Here is an 11,943-nt window from a genome sequence, read left to right as displayed (position 1 = left end):
TCTTGCAGTTAAGTTTTTAGGCTCCTAGGGATTATCTTCATCTCAAGTACCACATAATAATTTACTGTTTGCATGACTTCTGACATATGAAGCAGTTTGAAAGCTAATAAAATTCGCACTTATATTTGACCAATGTACCTTATAGGACTATGGATAACATTAGCTAAAAGAAATGTCTTTTACTGAAAATCTCTCTTTAAATAATACATTTTCTAATGACATGACTTGGTATTAAGTTGTCTGTGTGAAGTGGCTGATCTAGTCCTAATGAAGTTCGCTGCACATTTTGTTTACCATAGGTGAATCAATATCTCCTGGAAACAGAAAGGATGGTCCCTCGCCATTCCCTTTAGCAAAAAGTTGCTCAGGTATATATGATCCATCTCAAAGAGTTATGTTTCCTCAGTGGCAAATACAGTTTCACTTATGACTTTGCTTGCAATAGGGGCTATTACTGCACTGCTTCGATGGCCTACAGCTCCATCTGGGTGAGAAACCAATATCGTGATGATGCTTTCTTTTATGGATAATTATGGTTGCATTACTATATTGTATTGTGTACAGTATGGAGATGCCGGTGGTTGAGGTTGACAAGCATGGAGTGTACCTATTAGCTAAAACTGTAAGTTGAGCATATGGATATAGGCATAGCTAGATTTGTTGTTACAAGCATCACACTCGCACATGCAAACTGTCACAAACCCAATTATGTCTATATCTCTCTTCCAGATTGTTGGCATAGTCCATGCATATATCTGCCAGATTATTGGCATATTAGTTTTCCCAATTTAAGTGCTGCGACTGCCCATGTTCTTGTTTGAGCTTCTACTCGGACGTTACGTCTCACTCTCTCTCTCTCTCTCATATGAATTTACATGCATATACACCAATACACAGGCATAAAACACTCATGTGCATATATTGTCTATAGCTACATACATACAGGTGGTGGATAACATATTCCAGAAATCATGGTTGTTCTTTTGTTTCAAAGTTCAGGTAGATCAGTTTATTCATAGAGTTCTCCTTGAAGATGACGACCTTGGTTCTCAGGATGCAAAGCAAGCTACTTAATGCTTCAGCTGGTGCTAGAGGAAGACTTTATAAAGAGGAGATTACACTAAGTCTAAAATCAAGCCGTGATATCTATCTCCTCAAAAAAGGTACTTATTAGCTTAATTGCTATAAGTGAGCTCTGTGAAAAGGTATGATGAACAGATCAATTTCAGGTTGGTTTATTTCCGGATATCCTGGAACGCAAGGCAATGAACCACTTTGAGAAAGGAGACCATGTGAGCATCATCTATTACAGTTTTCTATGAGAACTTTTTTAGCTAAATCCAAAGGCTTTCTCATCTGTAATTATTTGTCAAAGGTTTCAGCACTAGTCACTGCAGAGTTCTACACGAAGAAGGAAAACTTTCCAGGATTTGCACGGCCTTTTGTTTTCAATGCAGTGCTTTTACTGAAGTTCGTGAATAATCTCTTTCCACACTTCTCTTCATTAAACTTTCCTAAATGGTTTGAGAGGTGACCACTCTGCTCACAGAGAAGCCTTATGTTCATTTTCTAAGGGTTGGCCGTTGCCTTGAAGCCAAAGACGCTGCAAGAGGCTCTAAAACTGCCATGGTGGTTTCTGGTTGTAAATATGAGGTATGCTCTTCTTTGATACCATTCTGCATGCTATTCCCCCCGCCTTCCACTGGTAGTTTGATTCTTTTCACTTCTTCGCAGGATGTTGCTGAAATAGCAGAATGGGGAGGGGATGAGCAAATTGAACGCACAAAGAGAAAATCACAGTAGCAAGCAGGGAAGATAATCTGATGAAGTGGGAAAGCCACCTGCTCAGGTACTATTTCTGAGATTATCTGTCAATCTCCATTTTATCAATAGGTATACGCATGTTTATTCGGAAGGTTGGATTGCAGTCCTGGCTTATAGATAAAACTAGGAATTGTTCTTTGCCATCAATTTTATGCCAACAGACTTCTGCTTTGAACAGATTGCATTGGATGAAGCTGCTTTTCTAATGGACTTAGCTTCAGTGAAGGGGACTTGGGATGATTCTGTTGATAGGATTGGGAAATGTTACGAAGAGGCTGACTTCACGATATTGCGCAATCTGTACTATATCAAGAGTGAGCATAAAGCCAGGATTACTCATCTGACATAGTTTGATTTAGTGTGTTCTGGTCATTACCATCCTCAATACAGAAGAGAAAAGTACTCAGGTTCTTGAACTTTGGTCTTTTGCCGCCGCTACATCAACTACATTTCCTCCTAGATTGGATTGTTTCTACAGCTGGCTGGTATGAATTTAGAGGCACTTTGCTCAGAACCATGACAAATCTTGCTAGAGTAGAAAGATCTGTTGTAATTGCTCATCTTTTGTCATAGCGATTGTGTAGCAACCTTTGTTAGAAATTACAGTTCAGTGACGATGGTGACCCAATTAATGACATGGGAGGCCTTTGAACTTTTTCAATTTGTGCAATTTCTGGACTTCTTTTTTGGGCAGTCGAGTCCTCAAACTACATATTTATTTGCGGATGTTCGCTCATGCATCGTTATCCTCTTATTCAGCCATCTGAAGATACTTTCTGTCAAACCGCAATTGAGAAGAGATTTGGTTCTCACGGCTTGTGCAGATCCACAAAAATAAAGCCACATCTGCAAAGTTTCATATGTTTCGTGACACTCCGACAATTCTCAAGGCATTTAAGGGTTAAAAAAGAAGCGCTGATTTATAGGAAATACCACCTCAGCCAGACATTTATTCATCACTACAAACTGGGAGGAGAAGTGAATATACAACCCATGGCAGCTTAGCTTACACTAGAACAAAATGACGAGCCGTTTTCTCAAGAACCGTGTGAACTTCCACGTGTTAACTATAGGAGCTTGCGCTATGTACACAAGTAGTGCAAACAAACCCAGTGGCTCTGCGAAAGCGTTCTTATTTACTCTCTGTTAGTCATGAAGAGGAAAGCAACTTTCTGCTGGACTAGCATGGTTTTTCAATGGTCGAATGGAAGAGATGGTTTCTTGCTGTTAACTCTTCTTTCTCCACAGAAGCTTTCTCCACAGACTCGCAACTCCCCGTTTTTCACTGGCGTGATGGATAAAGAACCAACTGCTTCGTGGTCGTCTGTCATTTTAGTTCCATTCGAACTGAGAAGCTTTTTTTCTGAAGGCTCCTTCACATCCAGGAGGATAGAACTGTCGTTGTTCTCTCCTTTCATGTCAGAGGATTCTAGGTTCGTAACATCGGCATTATCCTCTGCAAGCATTTTGTCCAACAGAGAAGTTCGACTGGGCCATACTCTTGTTCTTGGGTGACTCTTGAATAATTGTCATGGTGCCAACAGGCAACGCGAGTTTGCATCTGTTGGAGTAGGGATGATCTTATCAAAAAAGAGCAGCATCTTTGCTGAGCCAAAGCTTTCAACTGCTTGCCCAAGTTCAAAATGGTTTCTTGGCACTCTGCTAATCTTTCAGAAGCAGCTGCGATCTCCCAGTTCTGCAACAAATACTCTTGCATCAGTTAACAAAGGATCTGAGTTTCTTGTCCCAAAGAAAATGTTCTCGCCTCAATTACTCTGAACTAACAGCTTTTAGAAGAATACAAGATCATTTAATGCTGCTCCAGAAAAAGGGCCCCTAACTCCATCACAATTCATGTTCATATCTAGATCACAAGTTCCGACTCCCTCTGTATAACATTCTACACTTTTATTACTTAGGAACAAAGTTCCAGACCATGAGAATGGACATTGAAAAGTGAAGTCTATCCTCAACAACTTTGCAAAAGAGGAATGTAATGAGCCTTCTTAATGCCATTTTATTCCAAATCACTTCATTAATGTGCAATGTAATGATTCAAAGATGCGTGATTAAAAGGAAAAAGAAGAAAAATGTGTATCCCTGAAAAAATGCATGGGACGATTAGGTAATGATGGTGTACTTCTTATGAGACAGGGAAGAGAAACTATCAAGCCGCCGAAAAGTTCCTCTTAAGCGACTGCTTCACATCCAGACAAAAAGATTCGGCAATGGTATTCCATTCAGGATTTGAGAAAGCAAAAATTGACGGTGACTTACAGTTCGTAGCTGCTTTCCTTCCTGAATGACATCATTTTTCAGACTCTCATCCTTCTTCATACTGGAAATGACATGGACATGTCCGTGAGATTCAGAAATACAAGTAATTAGGAATGTCCATTACAGACTATATTCAAGCAAGGATATGATCATCGGGGCAAGAAATCATAATTACCTTTCCAGCTGCAATTGCAAGTCAAGACATGTGGCCTCCAGTTCATCACAGCAGCTGCTTTTGTTCTCCAGTTCCACTTCTAGTGGAGAGAACTGCTTATGAGCCTCATTTACACTTCCAACTTTGGCCATGGCAAGCTGTCTATCAAAGATCTTCATAACTCAACTTGTGATTTACAATCTGGTCCACAACCAAACCCTTTGATTCTTTTAAGCCGTTCACTTCCATATGCACGCTCTCAATAGTTTCTTTGGATGCTTCAAGTTGATTTATCAAAGATTTATTTTCACCAATAAGAACTGAAGCTGACCTTCCAACCTTCCCTTTGCATAGTCTCTGTTTTCCAGGTTTTCCTCAATTTTGTTTCTTCTTCTTTCTGATCAGGATTGGAGTTCTCCCAGCTGAGCCATATTGTCACCGCCACTTGCAAATTTACTAGAGATACAGAGTTGTTTGATGGGATTATGCAATTTTATCGGCATCAGATAGCTGACTTATAATTCCTGCTTCTACTTCACCTTCACTTCGCGATTCATCCCAATCTATATTTTGCATAATCTCTTCCTCATGCTCGAAACATCTTGAAGGGAAAACAATGGTTCAGAACCCATTCCAAAGCTGAAGCTAATTCTTAAAAAAAATTAGAGAGATCAGCTTTTTCATTCAAAGATCATAACATGTACGGAGAAAGTGCTCTAAGACATCAGCGAGTTCAGAAGTTTTCCATTGAAAACAGAACCATGTAGCCTGTGGGTGTTTCTGAACTCTTATTAGAAGAAATATTCCTTTCTTTCTTCAAAGAAATATCTGGATCCTCGTAGTTTTTGATGAGAAGACTAATACTCTCCATAAGCTCAATTATTCTAGACATTGATTTACTCAAATCTGGCTTTTATGATTGCTCTTTTTTCCATTGATGACAAATCAGGGCGAACAATTTTATGAGATAACCCCAACCTCGAAGAACTATGAGGAGGCTTAGATAAGTTATTCTCATTGCTACTTGCCCTTTCCTTTGTATCTCCAAACTTTCCGGGTTTTGATGACACATGTGCCAAAGCAATTCTAACATGCTCAAGTATTTCATTCAGGTGTCTTCCAGTGGAATGATGTTGCTCCAGAATCACTTTCAATATCTTTTGAAGCCATTCAGGGACGTCAAAGAGGATTGTACCATTGGAATTGGCTTCATGGTCTACTGGACAGAAGCCAGATTTACCATTTGTCTCTGGGGAGTGAGCACGTGCACTTAGCTTGCCGAGAAAGTGTGTCATAATTTTTGATGTATCATCTGTGGAGACATAACTTCTCCATTTCAACAAAGTCGTCCATTAAGCTGATGTCGGAAGCTCCAATTGTTTTGGAGGATAAGGACCGCCTCTGTTTCTCATTACGGAAATTCTCCAACTCTGAAATTAGAGCTGTTGCCCATGATTCAGCACAACTTCTACTTTATCATCACTGCCAATATCAGATACTGATGCCAGAGATGGTTCATGTGACAAATGAATGGTCCTTGTCACCTCCACACCCTTCTGAGCCTTGTAGTGGTCCTTCAACCTGCGAATCAATCTATATAATTTGGAGCCCGTGTGAGCATTCAGGACCCTAGAGATATGGAGTTCCCTTTCTTTCTTACTTAGAGCTTCTTTGAGACTTTGCTCTCCTCTCCATAAACAATTAACTGCTCTGTGAGAATGCTTGATTCTCTTACTAGGTGTCTCAGGATATTCTCAACTGCGAAGTCAGACATGGAACCTATTTGCCCAGTATTTATTTTCCTCGTCTGGGCTGAATCCCTTCCAAGCATGTCAACTTCATTTTCATTTTAGCTACGGCTGCCGGTCCTGGTAACCTTTTTCTAACTAATAGACGTAACCTCTGACATTTCTGATTCTAACCGCGATTTTCTTCACACTCTAGGTGCTGCTTTGTGAGACACATCAGCTGTCCTACGGTTGAACTCTCTCTCCTCATTCCGAATCTCAAGCTCCTTCTCAAGAACATGGACCTCATATTTGAGAGAAGCATTATCTTTCTCAGTGGAGTCAAGTCTAGCCATTAGGCTACCAATATCTGCCTCAGCCCGCTTTCGCTGTTTATTTAAGTCTTCAACCAATTTTCCTTGGATGCTAGAGATTTACTGAAATGAGTATTCTCAATGCCCATCTTGGCAAGCCTTTTATTTGTTTCTTCTAATTTCCCCTCCAAAAACTACTTGGGACTTTTCCAAACTCCTTTGATGTCTTCATAACAGCATCGTGAATTCTTTCTCCTGCTCTTCTCTGACAAAATGCAGTTGCCGCATACATTCTTTCAGAGCCGCATCAAGATGTGTGAGTCTCTCTTCAGCTAGTCTCTCCTTCAACGATTCCTCTAGGCTATTTTTTAGAGAAACCACTTCAGTTTCCATTTTGCTCCCATCCTATTCAGATAATGAATTTAACAATGAGTAGATTGTAGTGGAGAGTTAAAATGAACAGGAGGAATAGAAATATCCAAGCAGATATTCTGTCATATAAAATAGTCGAGAAGGAAAGGAATTACCTGCAATAGCTTCTTGGGCCATCTTTTCATGTTTTTTACAAGCTCATCTTTGGTATTACATTCGAAAGAACATAAGAAAGCTTATCAGTCAAATGTTTCAATTCCTTTTTCTCCAATTCTGCTTTATCAGTTGAAGCTGCCTCTACCTGTCGGTGTGAAATTAATTTTCACGCATGATCAAGGATATATAATTAACACACATCTAGCATGCACCCACAATTGTACCACAGACCTATACATGTGTGTGTGTGTGTGTGTGTGAGAGAGAGAGAGAGAGAGAGAGAGAGAGGAGGGGCAGGGGGAGCAGCTACTAAGTTTAAGATTACTGTCTGAGGGCTTCAACAATTCACAGAGATCACACTACAACTAGTTACTTGTCTATCTCCGTGTAAAATTCACTTTCAGATGCATGCTATATAGCTATGAGTTTGATTATACTCATCCATTTTATTGTTGAGTTATATCTGGAAAGTGATTTCCAGCATGGTATGCACCTATATGAAAGAGATGCTGTATGTTCTCCTAAGGTTATAACATTTTTCCACTGAAGGAAGACCTTGCACAACAGATTAACAGATCGTACATGCAATTTCCTCAAGATGCGGCTCCTGAAGAAGAACACAACTTTCTGGTCTGTCCTGTACAAGTTCATTGTCATTCATAAACCAATTGCTGACCCCTTTCATTTAGAAGCCGGACTTAAAAGTTTAGAGTAAAGCAGCGGGTACGGAGGGTTTTGTTTAGTGGGACTACCAAGCTGTAGTCTTACACGAGACGCAGGTCATTCACTTGATCAAATGATGCACGCTAGAAAGCAGTTAAACTTGTAAATAACCTTAATGGCGATGGTATCAAGCATTGCCACCCCTTATCTCATTAAAAAATAAGAATCTGACTACTGAGATGCATGTGATGCAAGTGCCATGCAAACAAACCAAAAAATGACAATGTACCCAGACTTCTATTTTGTGTAGTTTGGCCAACTATTTTTTATTGTAAGTTTCTCACATCGCGAGGGGCAAGATACGAAAGATGGTCTTGACAGTTGCCTCCACTCTGCTTTAAGTACCCATTAGACATGAATACCCCATCCCTGCCTCCTTAGGATTGCACCAAGAAAACTTCCGTTTGAAAAAAGGGTGTATTGCTCATTATGTGACCTCAGGAAATTACAACAATTACCTGCTGCTCCTCGTTTGCCTTTAGGGGAAGCTCAACTTTATCATTTGCAATGGTCTTCTCTGCAGATTTCTTTTTCCAAAGCCACGCCTTATGATCCATCACTTCACAAAAATGTATGTCTGAAAGCACATCAAACAAGACAAGTTATGTGTAAAGGCAAGTGCAAAAAGAAGAAATTTTTTTGCATGAAGTCAGAAGCTACGAGTCAATTCTAATCCAGGAAATACAGCTGAATCAGACAAAAAGTCTCTAGCTTGTTGTGTGCAACCATTGACAATTCACAGCTTCACGTGAAGGTATATCACGGATCTGTCAAACGAAATACTTAAAGCGACCACATAGAATTATGTGTTGTAAACAATGCATTCCCTAAAAAGAAGATAGAAAAAAGGCACGGATGAATTGCTAAATACTAAAATCGCTTCAGATAAAGTTCAGAACAATAGGAAAAAAAAGGCTTTGCATATGTGCACTATAGATTCTTATGCATCAGTTCATCCTCGATTGAACATTATGGGGCATTTTAATATGTAAAATAGCCTTGTTATCAATTGTCATCAAATGTTAATTTCAGCATCTGTCTGCACATAGGAATTAATGATACAGTATCGCATTGGGACACCATCATATCCCACTCTCAAGCATGTACCTACCGAAGCAAGGGTTGTGATGGTAAATCGGTAAAAAAGGCATCAGAATGAAACTTTGTACTACATCAAAGGGAAAGAAAAAAAAAAATACTTAAATTGGAAATGGACCCCGACAGATTACAGCAGAACCTCCTTCCCCATCAGAGAATTCAAGTCGGGTAACAAGCGAGAGCATCCCGAGTTTTCATAATCGCGGAACTCCTTAACTCAACAGCAAAGACATTCCAGCCTAAAAGCTTACCTTGCTATCAAGGAAGCTAACAATCAATGCCGGGTAGATTAATGCTCCCTCTCACATGCAAAAGCAAAACGGACGGGAAATAGAACAGGGAGCCAAAAATGCCGAATTAGATGAGGGAGAACCGCATGTAGAATTTAACATTAAGTTGAGCATGAAGAAGCTGAAATTTGAAGCCATACTACACGCACATTATGTGTATCAGTCAGGCCGGGATGAACTGATTTGCAGCAATAAAAGTTTCTGAATCAGGCACACAGCTGAATTTTAACACCAGCCTCCGGCCAAACCGTATGAATCAAACATCGAGAAGCAGAACCGAGCGAAGGACGAGTTCCACCGGAGCTCCAAATAGAAAAATCCCAGCGCCGTGACGAACAAGGTTGACTTTAGACAGCGCCGTAACGGTCGCATGCAACGACAACCTCAATCCTAAACGCGACTTCCAAAACCAAAAAAAAAGAAAAAGAAAAAGAAAAAAACACAGACATCGTTCATCGTCCCGACCGCACCGCGTCGCGAAGCACGGCCTCCGGGCAGCCAATGCGAGTCCTCTCGCGACACTCCAAACGCTACACGTGGGACCGGAGACCGAGCGAGGTCAACGCGAGCATCTAGAGAGGGAGCTGCGGGAACTTACGGATCGATCAGGCGGCGGCGGCGGTGGCGGCGGCGGCGGTAGTGGGAGGGCGGGAAGCATGGAGCTCGGGGAAGCGGAGAAGAAGAAGGAGAAGAAGAGATCGCGATCCGGAGAAGGAGGAGAAGCCCGGTTACGAATTTAATAATGCGTCGCCGTAGGGAGCGGGTGGCGCGATCTCACCGACAATCACCGCGAGCGGTTGCAGACAATCGACTCCACGTCGCCGCCGAGGAGTAGCTGTGGAGTAAGAACTCAACTAAAGCGAAAACCAGAAACCCCGAAGAGAGAGAGGGGAGGTGACGTGGAGCTGACTGAACTGCAACTAGAGCTAGAGAGAGAGAGAGAGTGGGAAAGTGAGTGACGGGAGGGTCACAGGAGACGCGAGTACGGCCTCTTTTGGGACAATTTGGACAGCGTTCCGGGGGACCACCGGCGGTCCCGGCCCGGCCGCGGTTCCAGCTTTTAGGGTCGAACGGTCCACGTACGGACCGACCAGGCGACGGTGGCCTCTCCGGGCGAGGTTACCGTCCGCACTGGGACAAGTTGGCCAGATTCAGTGTGGGGCCCACATGAATTTTCTACGCTTACGAGAAAGTGTCGCCATTTTGCTTCTGGTCCATGGACACATGTTTGCTTAAAAGAGTTTCTCCGCTTCGAGAGTTATGATTAGGATTGATATTGACATATTGATCCAAAAAAAAATTGTTGACAATTAAAAATCTTAATTTAATTTCAATTAATTTATATTAGATTTGATTAATAAATAGTAAAATCCCAAACTAATATCAGACTTAATAATATGATAATAAAATCACAAATATATTATAATTTCAACTATACAAATTTGAAATCTTTGATGGTCAAAAATTAATTTAAAATGATCTTTTACAAATTAATCATTTGAAGTTTTTTTTTTGTAGTATTAACTGTCATGGTCAATGGGTAATTTGTATTTGGCAACAATAAAATATGATTATAGCACTGAAAACAAATGGCGCGTGGGATTAACGGTTTGCCACGCGCGTGCGGGGTGGTCCTTGCGCTGAAGTGGAGTAGTCAATGGAAACTTTGTTAAAGTTCTGTTGGGCCTTCTTGTGTTGTTGGTTGGTTGACTCTCTCTCTCACTCGATCGCTATCGTTCGCTTTGCTTTGATCCAACGGACCGGAAGAGCGCGGGTGCTTGTCGACGGACCATGACCACTCACGGGAGAAAAGGACGGCGACGTTTCTGGGATAGTGTCAGATCTTGACTGTTGATGAAATTAAACTATCATTTTGATGCGAAAATACGAAATTTAAGTAGTGGGGGCAAAAAAAATAAAATTTCCGACGGATGAATAACGTGCACATTCGATGGTTAGTTACCTTATAGTCACCTATATATATCTAACAAAAAAATACACGAAATTGCGCCTTGTAGTAGTGAAAAGAATAGAAGGTCTTCGGACTATTTTGGCCACACTCACGAAGGAAAAGACCTTATGAAATTGACGAATTCAAAATGCAATTGCGCTTGCATGGATAGGTCAAAGCATTTTTGCTGAAAGAGTAGATGGTAATATATTTGTAATGTTTAATTTAATCGAACTATGCTAATTAATCTTACAAGACTACGAGTAGACATTGAATGGAATCGATGATTGTCATGACAATATATTTCCTGATAGCTAGATACAAATGGAAAATGATATGCTTGTGAATCAATGATCTACAGATTCTACACGTGCTTTCGATTACATGATGTCTATAGTCATTGCATTTAGGTGGCATTTTTGAAGAACTAAGTTTCGATGGCGGAAAAATTACCAATAATCAAATCTTTCCGAATGATGTTGACCCATGCCGTAATGAAAAGAGACTTTTCATGAATCATATATACAACTAGATTCGTTTAGATGGATAGAGGGAAGAAAAAAATACAAATATGTATAATGAAGTGTAAATTCATTAGTAACTAAATACTTGTTTTTTTTTTTTTTTTGAGTAATGTGTCACATTGATTAAAGGGAGCACTATATGAACTATAGTCAGGTATAGGGTCCATCACAATTTAAGTGCAATCAATGGTAGGATTAGATCGAGCCTATCTAAGTGAAGTCTAAGTCTATTTATTTAAGATAGGATAAAAATAAGATATCCCAGGAATCTCAATTTCAATTACTAGGGCTGTGAATGCTCAACCGAGAACACCCCTTTTTGTTCCTCATATATTAAAATTCATCTAAAAGAATTACTATATTAAATAACTCATTGACATATAAATGCATAAGTAAATTATATATAAAATTTATCACATAACTCAATATATTAACATAATAGACACTTGAGGATCTTGTTAATGAGTGCTCATTTATTAACAATACTTGATTTAGAATAATGCAATTTCCAAGCATTACATGTGCATAACACG

At 40.2% G+C, this 11,943-nt stretch overlaps 3 long non-coding RNA genes and 1 pseudogene across 3 annotated transcripts; 2 read left to right on the top strand and 2 right to left on the bottom strand.

Annotated features, from left to right (window-relative positions):
• LOC120287390 overlaps window positions 1–1,114 on the top strand; it is a 1,272-nt pseudogene extending 158 nt beyond the window's left edge.
• Window positions 1,115–1,164: 50 nt separating this feature from the next.
• Window positions 1,165–1,614, top strand: LOC120287757. Its single transcript, XR_005546031.1, has 3 exons — window positions 1,165–1,292; window positions 1,376–1,470; window positions 1,575–1,614. It is a non-coding gene; the product is annotated as an uncharacterized LOC120287757 (long non-coding RNA).
• A 1,818-nt stretch (window positions 1,615–3,432) lies between these two features.
• On the bottom strand, window positions 3,433–4,404 carry LOC120286541. Its single transcript, XR_005545185.1, has 3 exons — window positions 4,277–4,404; window positions 4,102–4,162; window positions 3,433–3,520 (listed from the first exon to the last, which is right to left on the bottom strand). It is a non-coding gene; the product is annotated as an uncharacterized LOC120286541 (long non-coding RNA).
• Window positions 4,405–6,924: 2,520 nt separating this feature from the next.
• Window positions 6,925–9,805, bottom strand: LOC120287817. The gene is made up of 3 exons (XR_005546086.1): window positions 9,534–9,805; window positions 8,006–8,124; window positions 6,925–6,969 (listed from the first exon to the last, which is right to left on the bottom strand). It is a non-coding gene; the product is annotated as an uncharacterized LOC120287817 (long non-coding RNA).
• Between the last annotated feature and the right edge of the window lie 2,138 nt (window positions 9,806–11,943).

Source organism: Eucalyptus grandis, chromosome 8 (assembly GCF_016545825.1).
Source record: "Eucalyptus grandis isolate ANBG69807.140 chromosome 8, ASM1654582v1, whole genome shotgun sequence".
In the NCBI taxonomy this organism is placed as follows: domain Eukaryota; kingdom Viridiplantae; phylum Streptophyta; class Magnoliopsida; order Myrtales; family Myrtaceae; genus Eucalyptus; species Eucalyptus grandis.
Note: the sequence above shows the minus strand (reverse complement) of the source record. Positions and strands in the feature narration are given on the sequence as shown.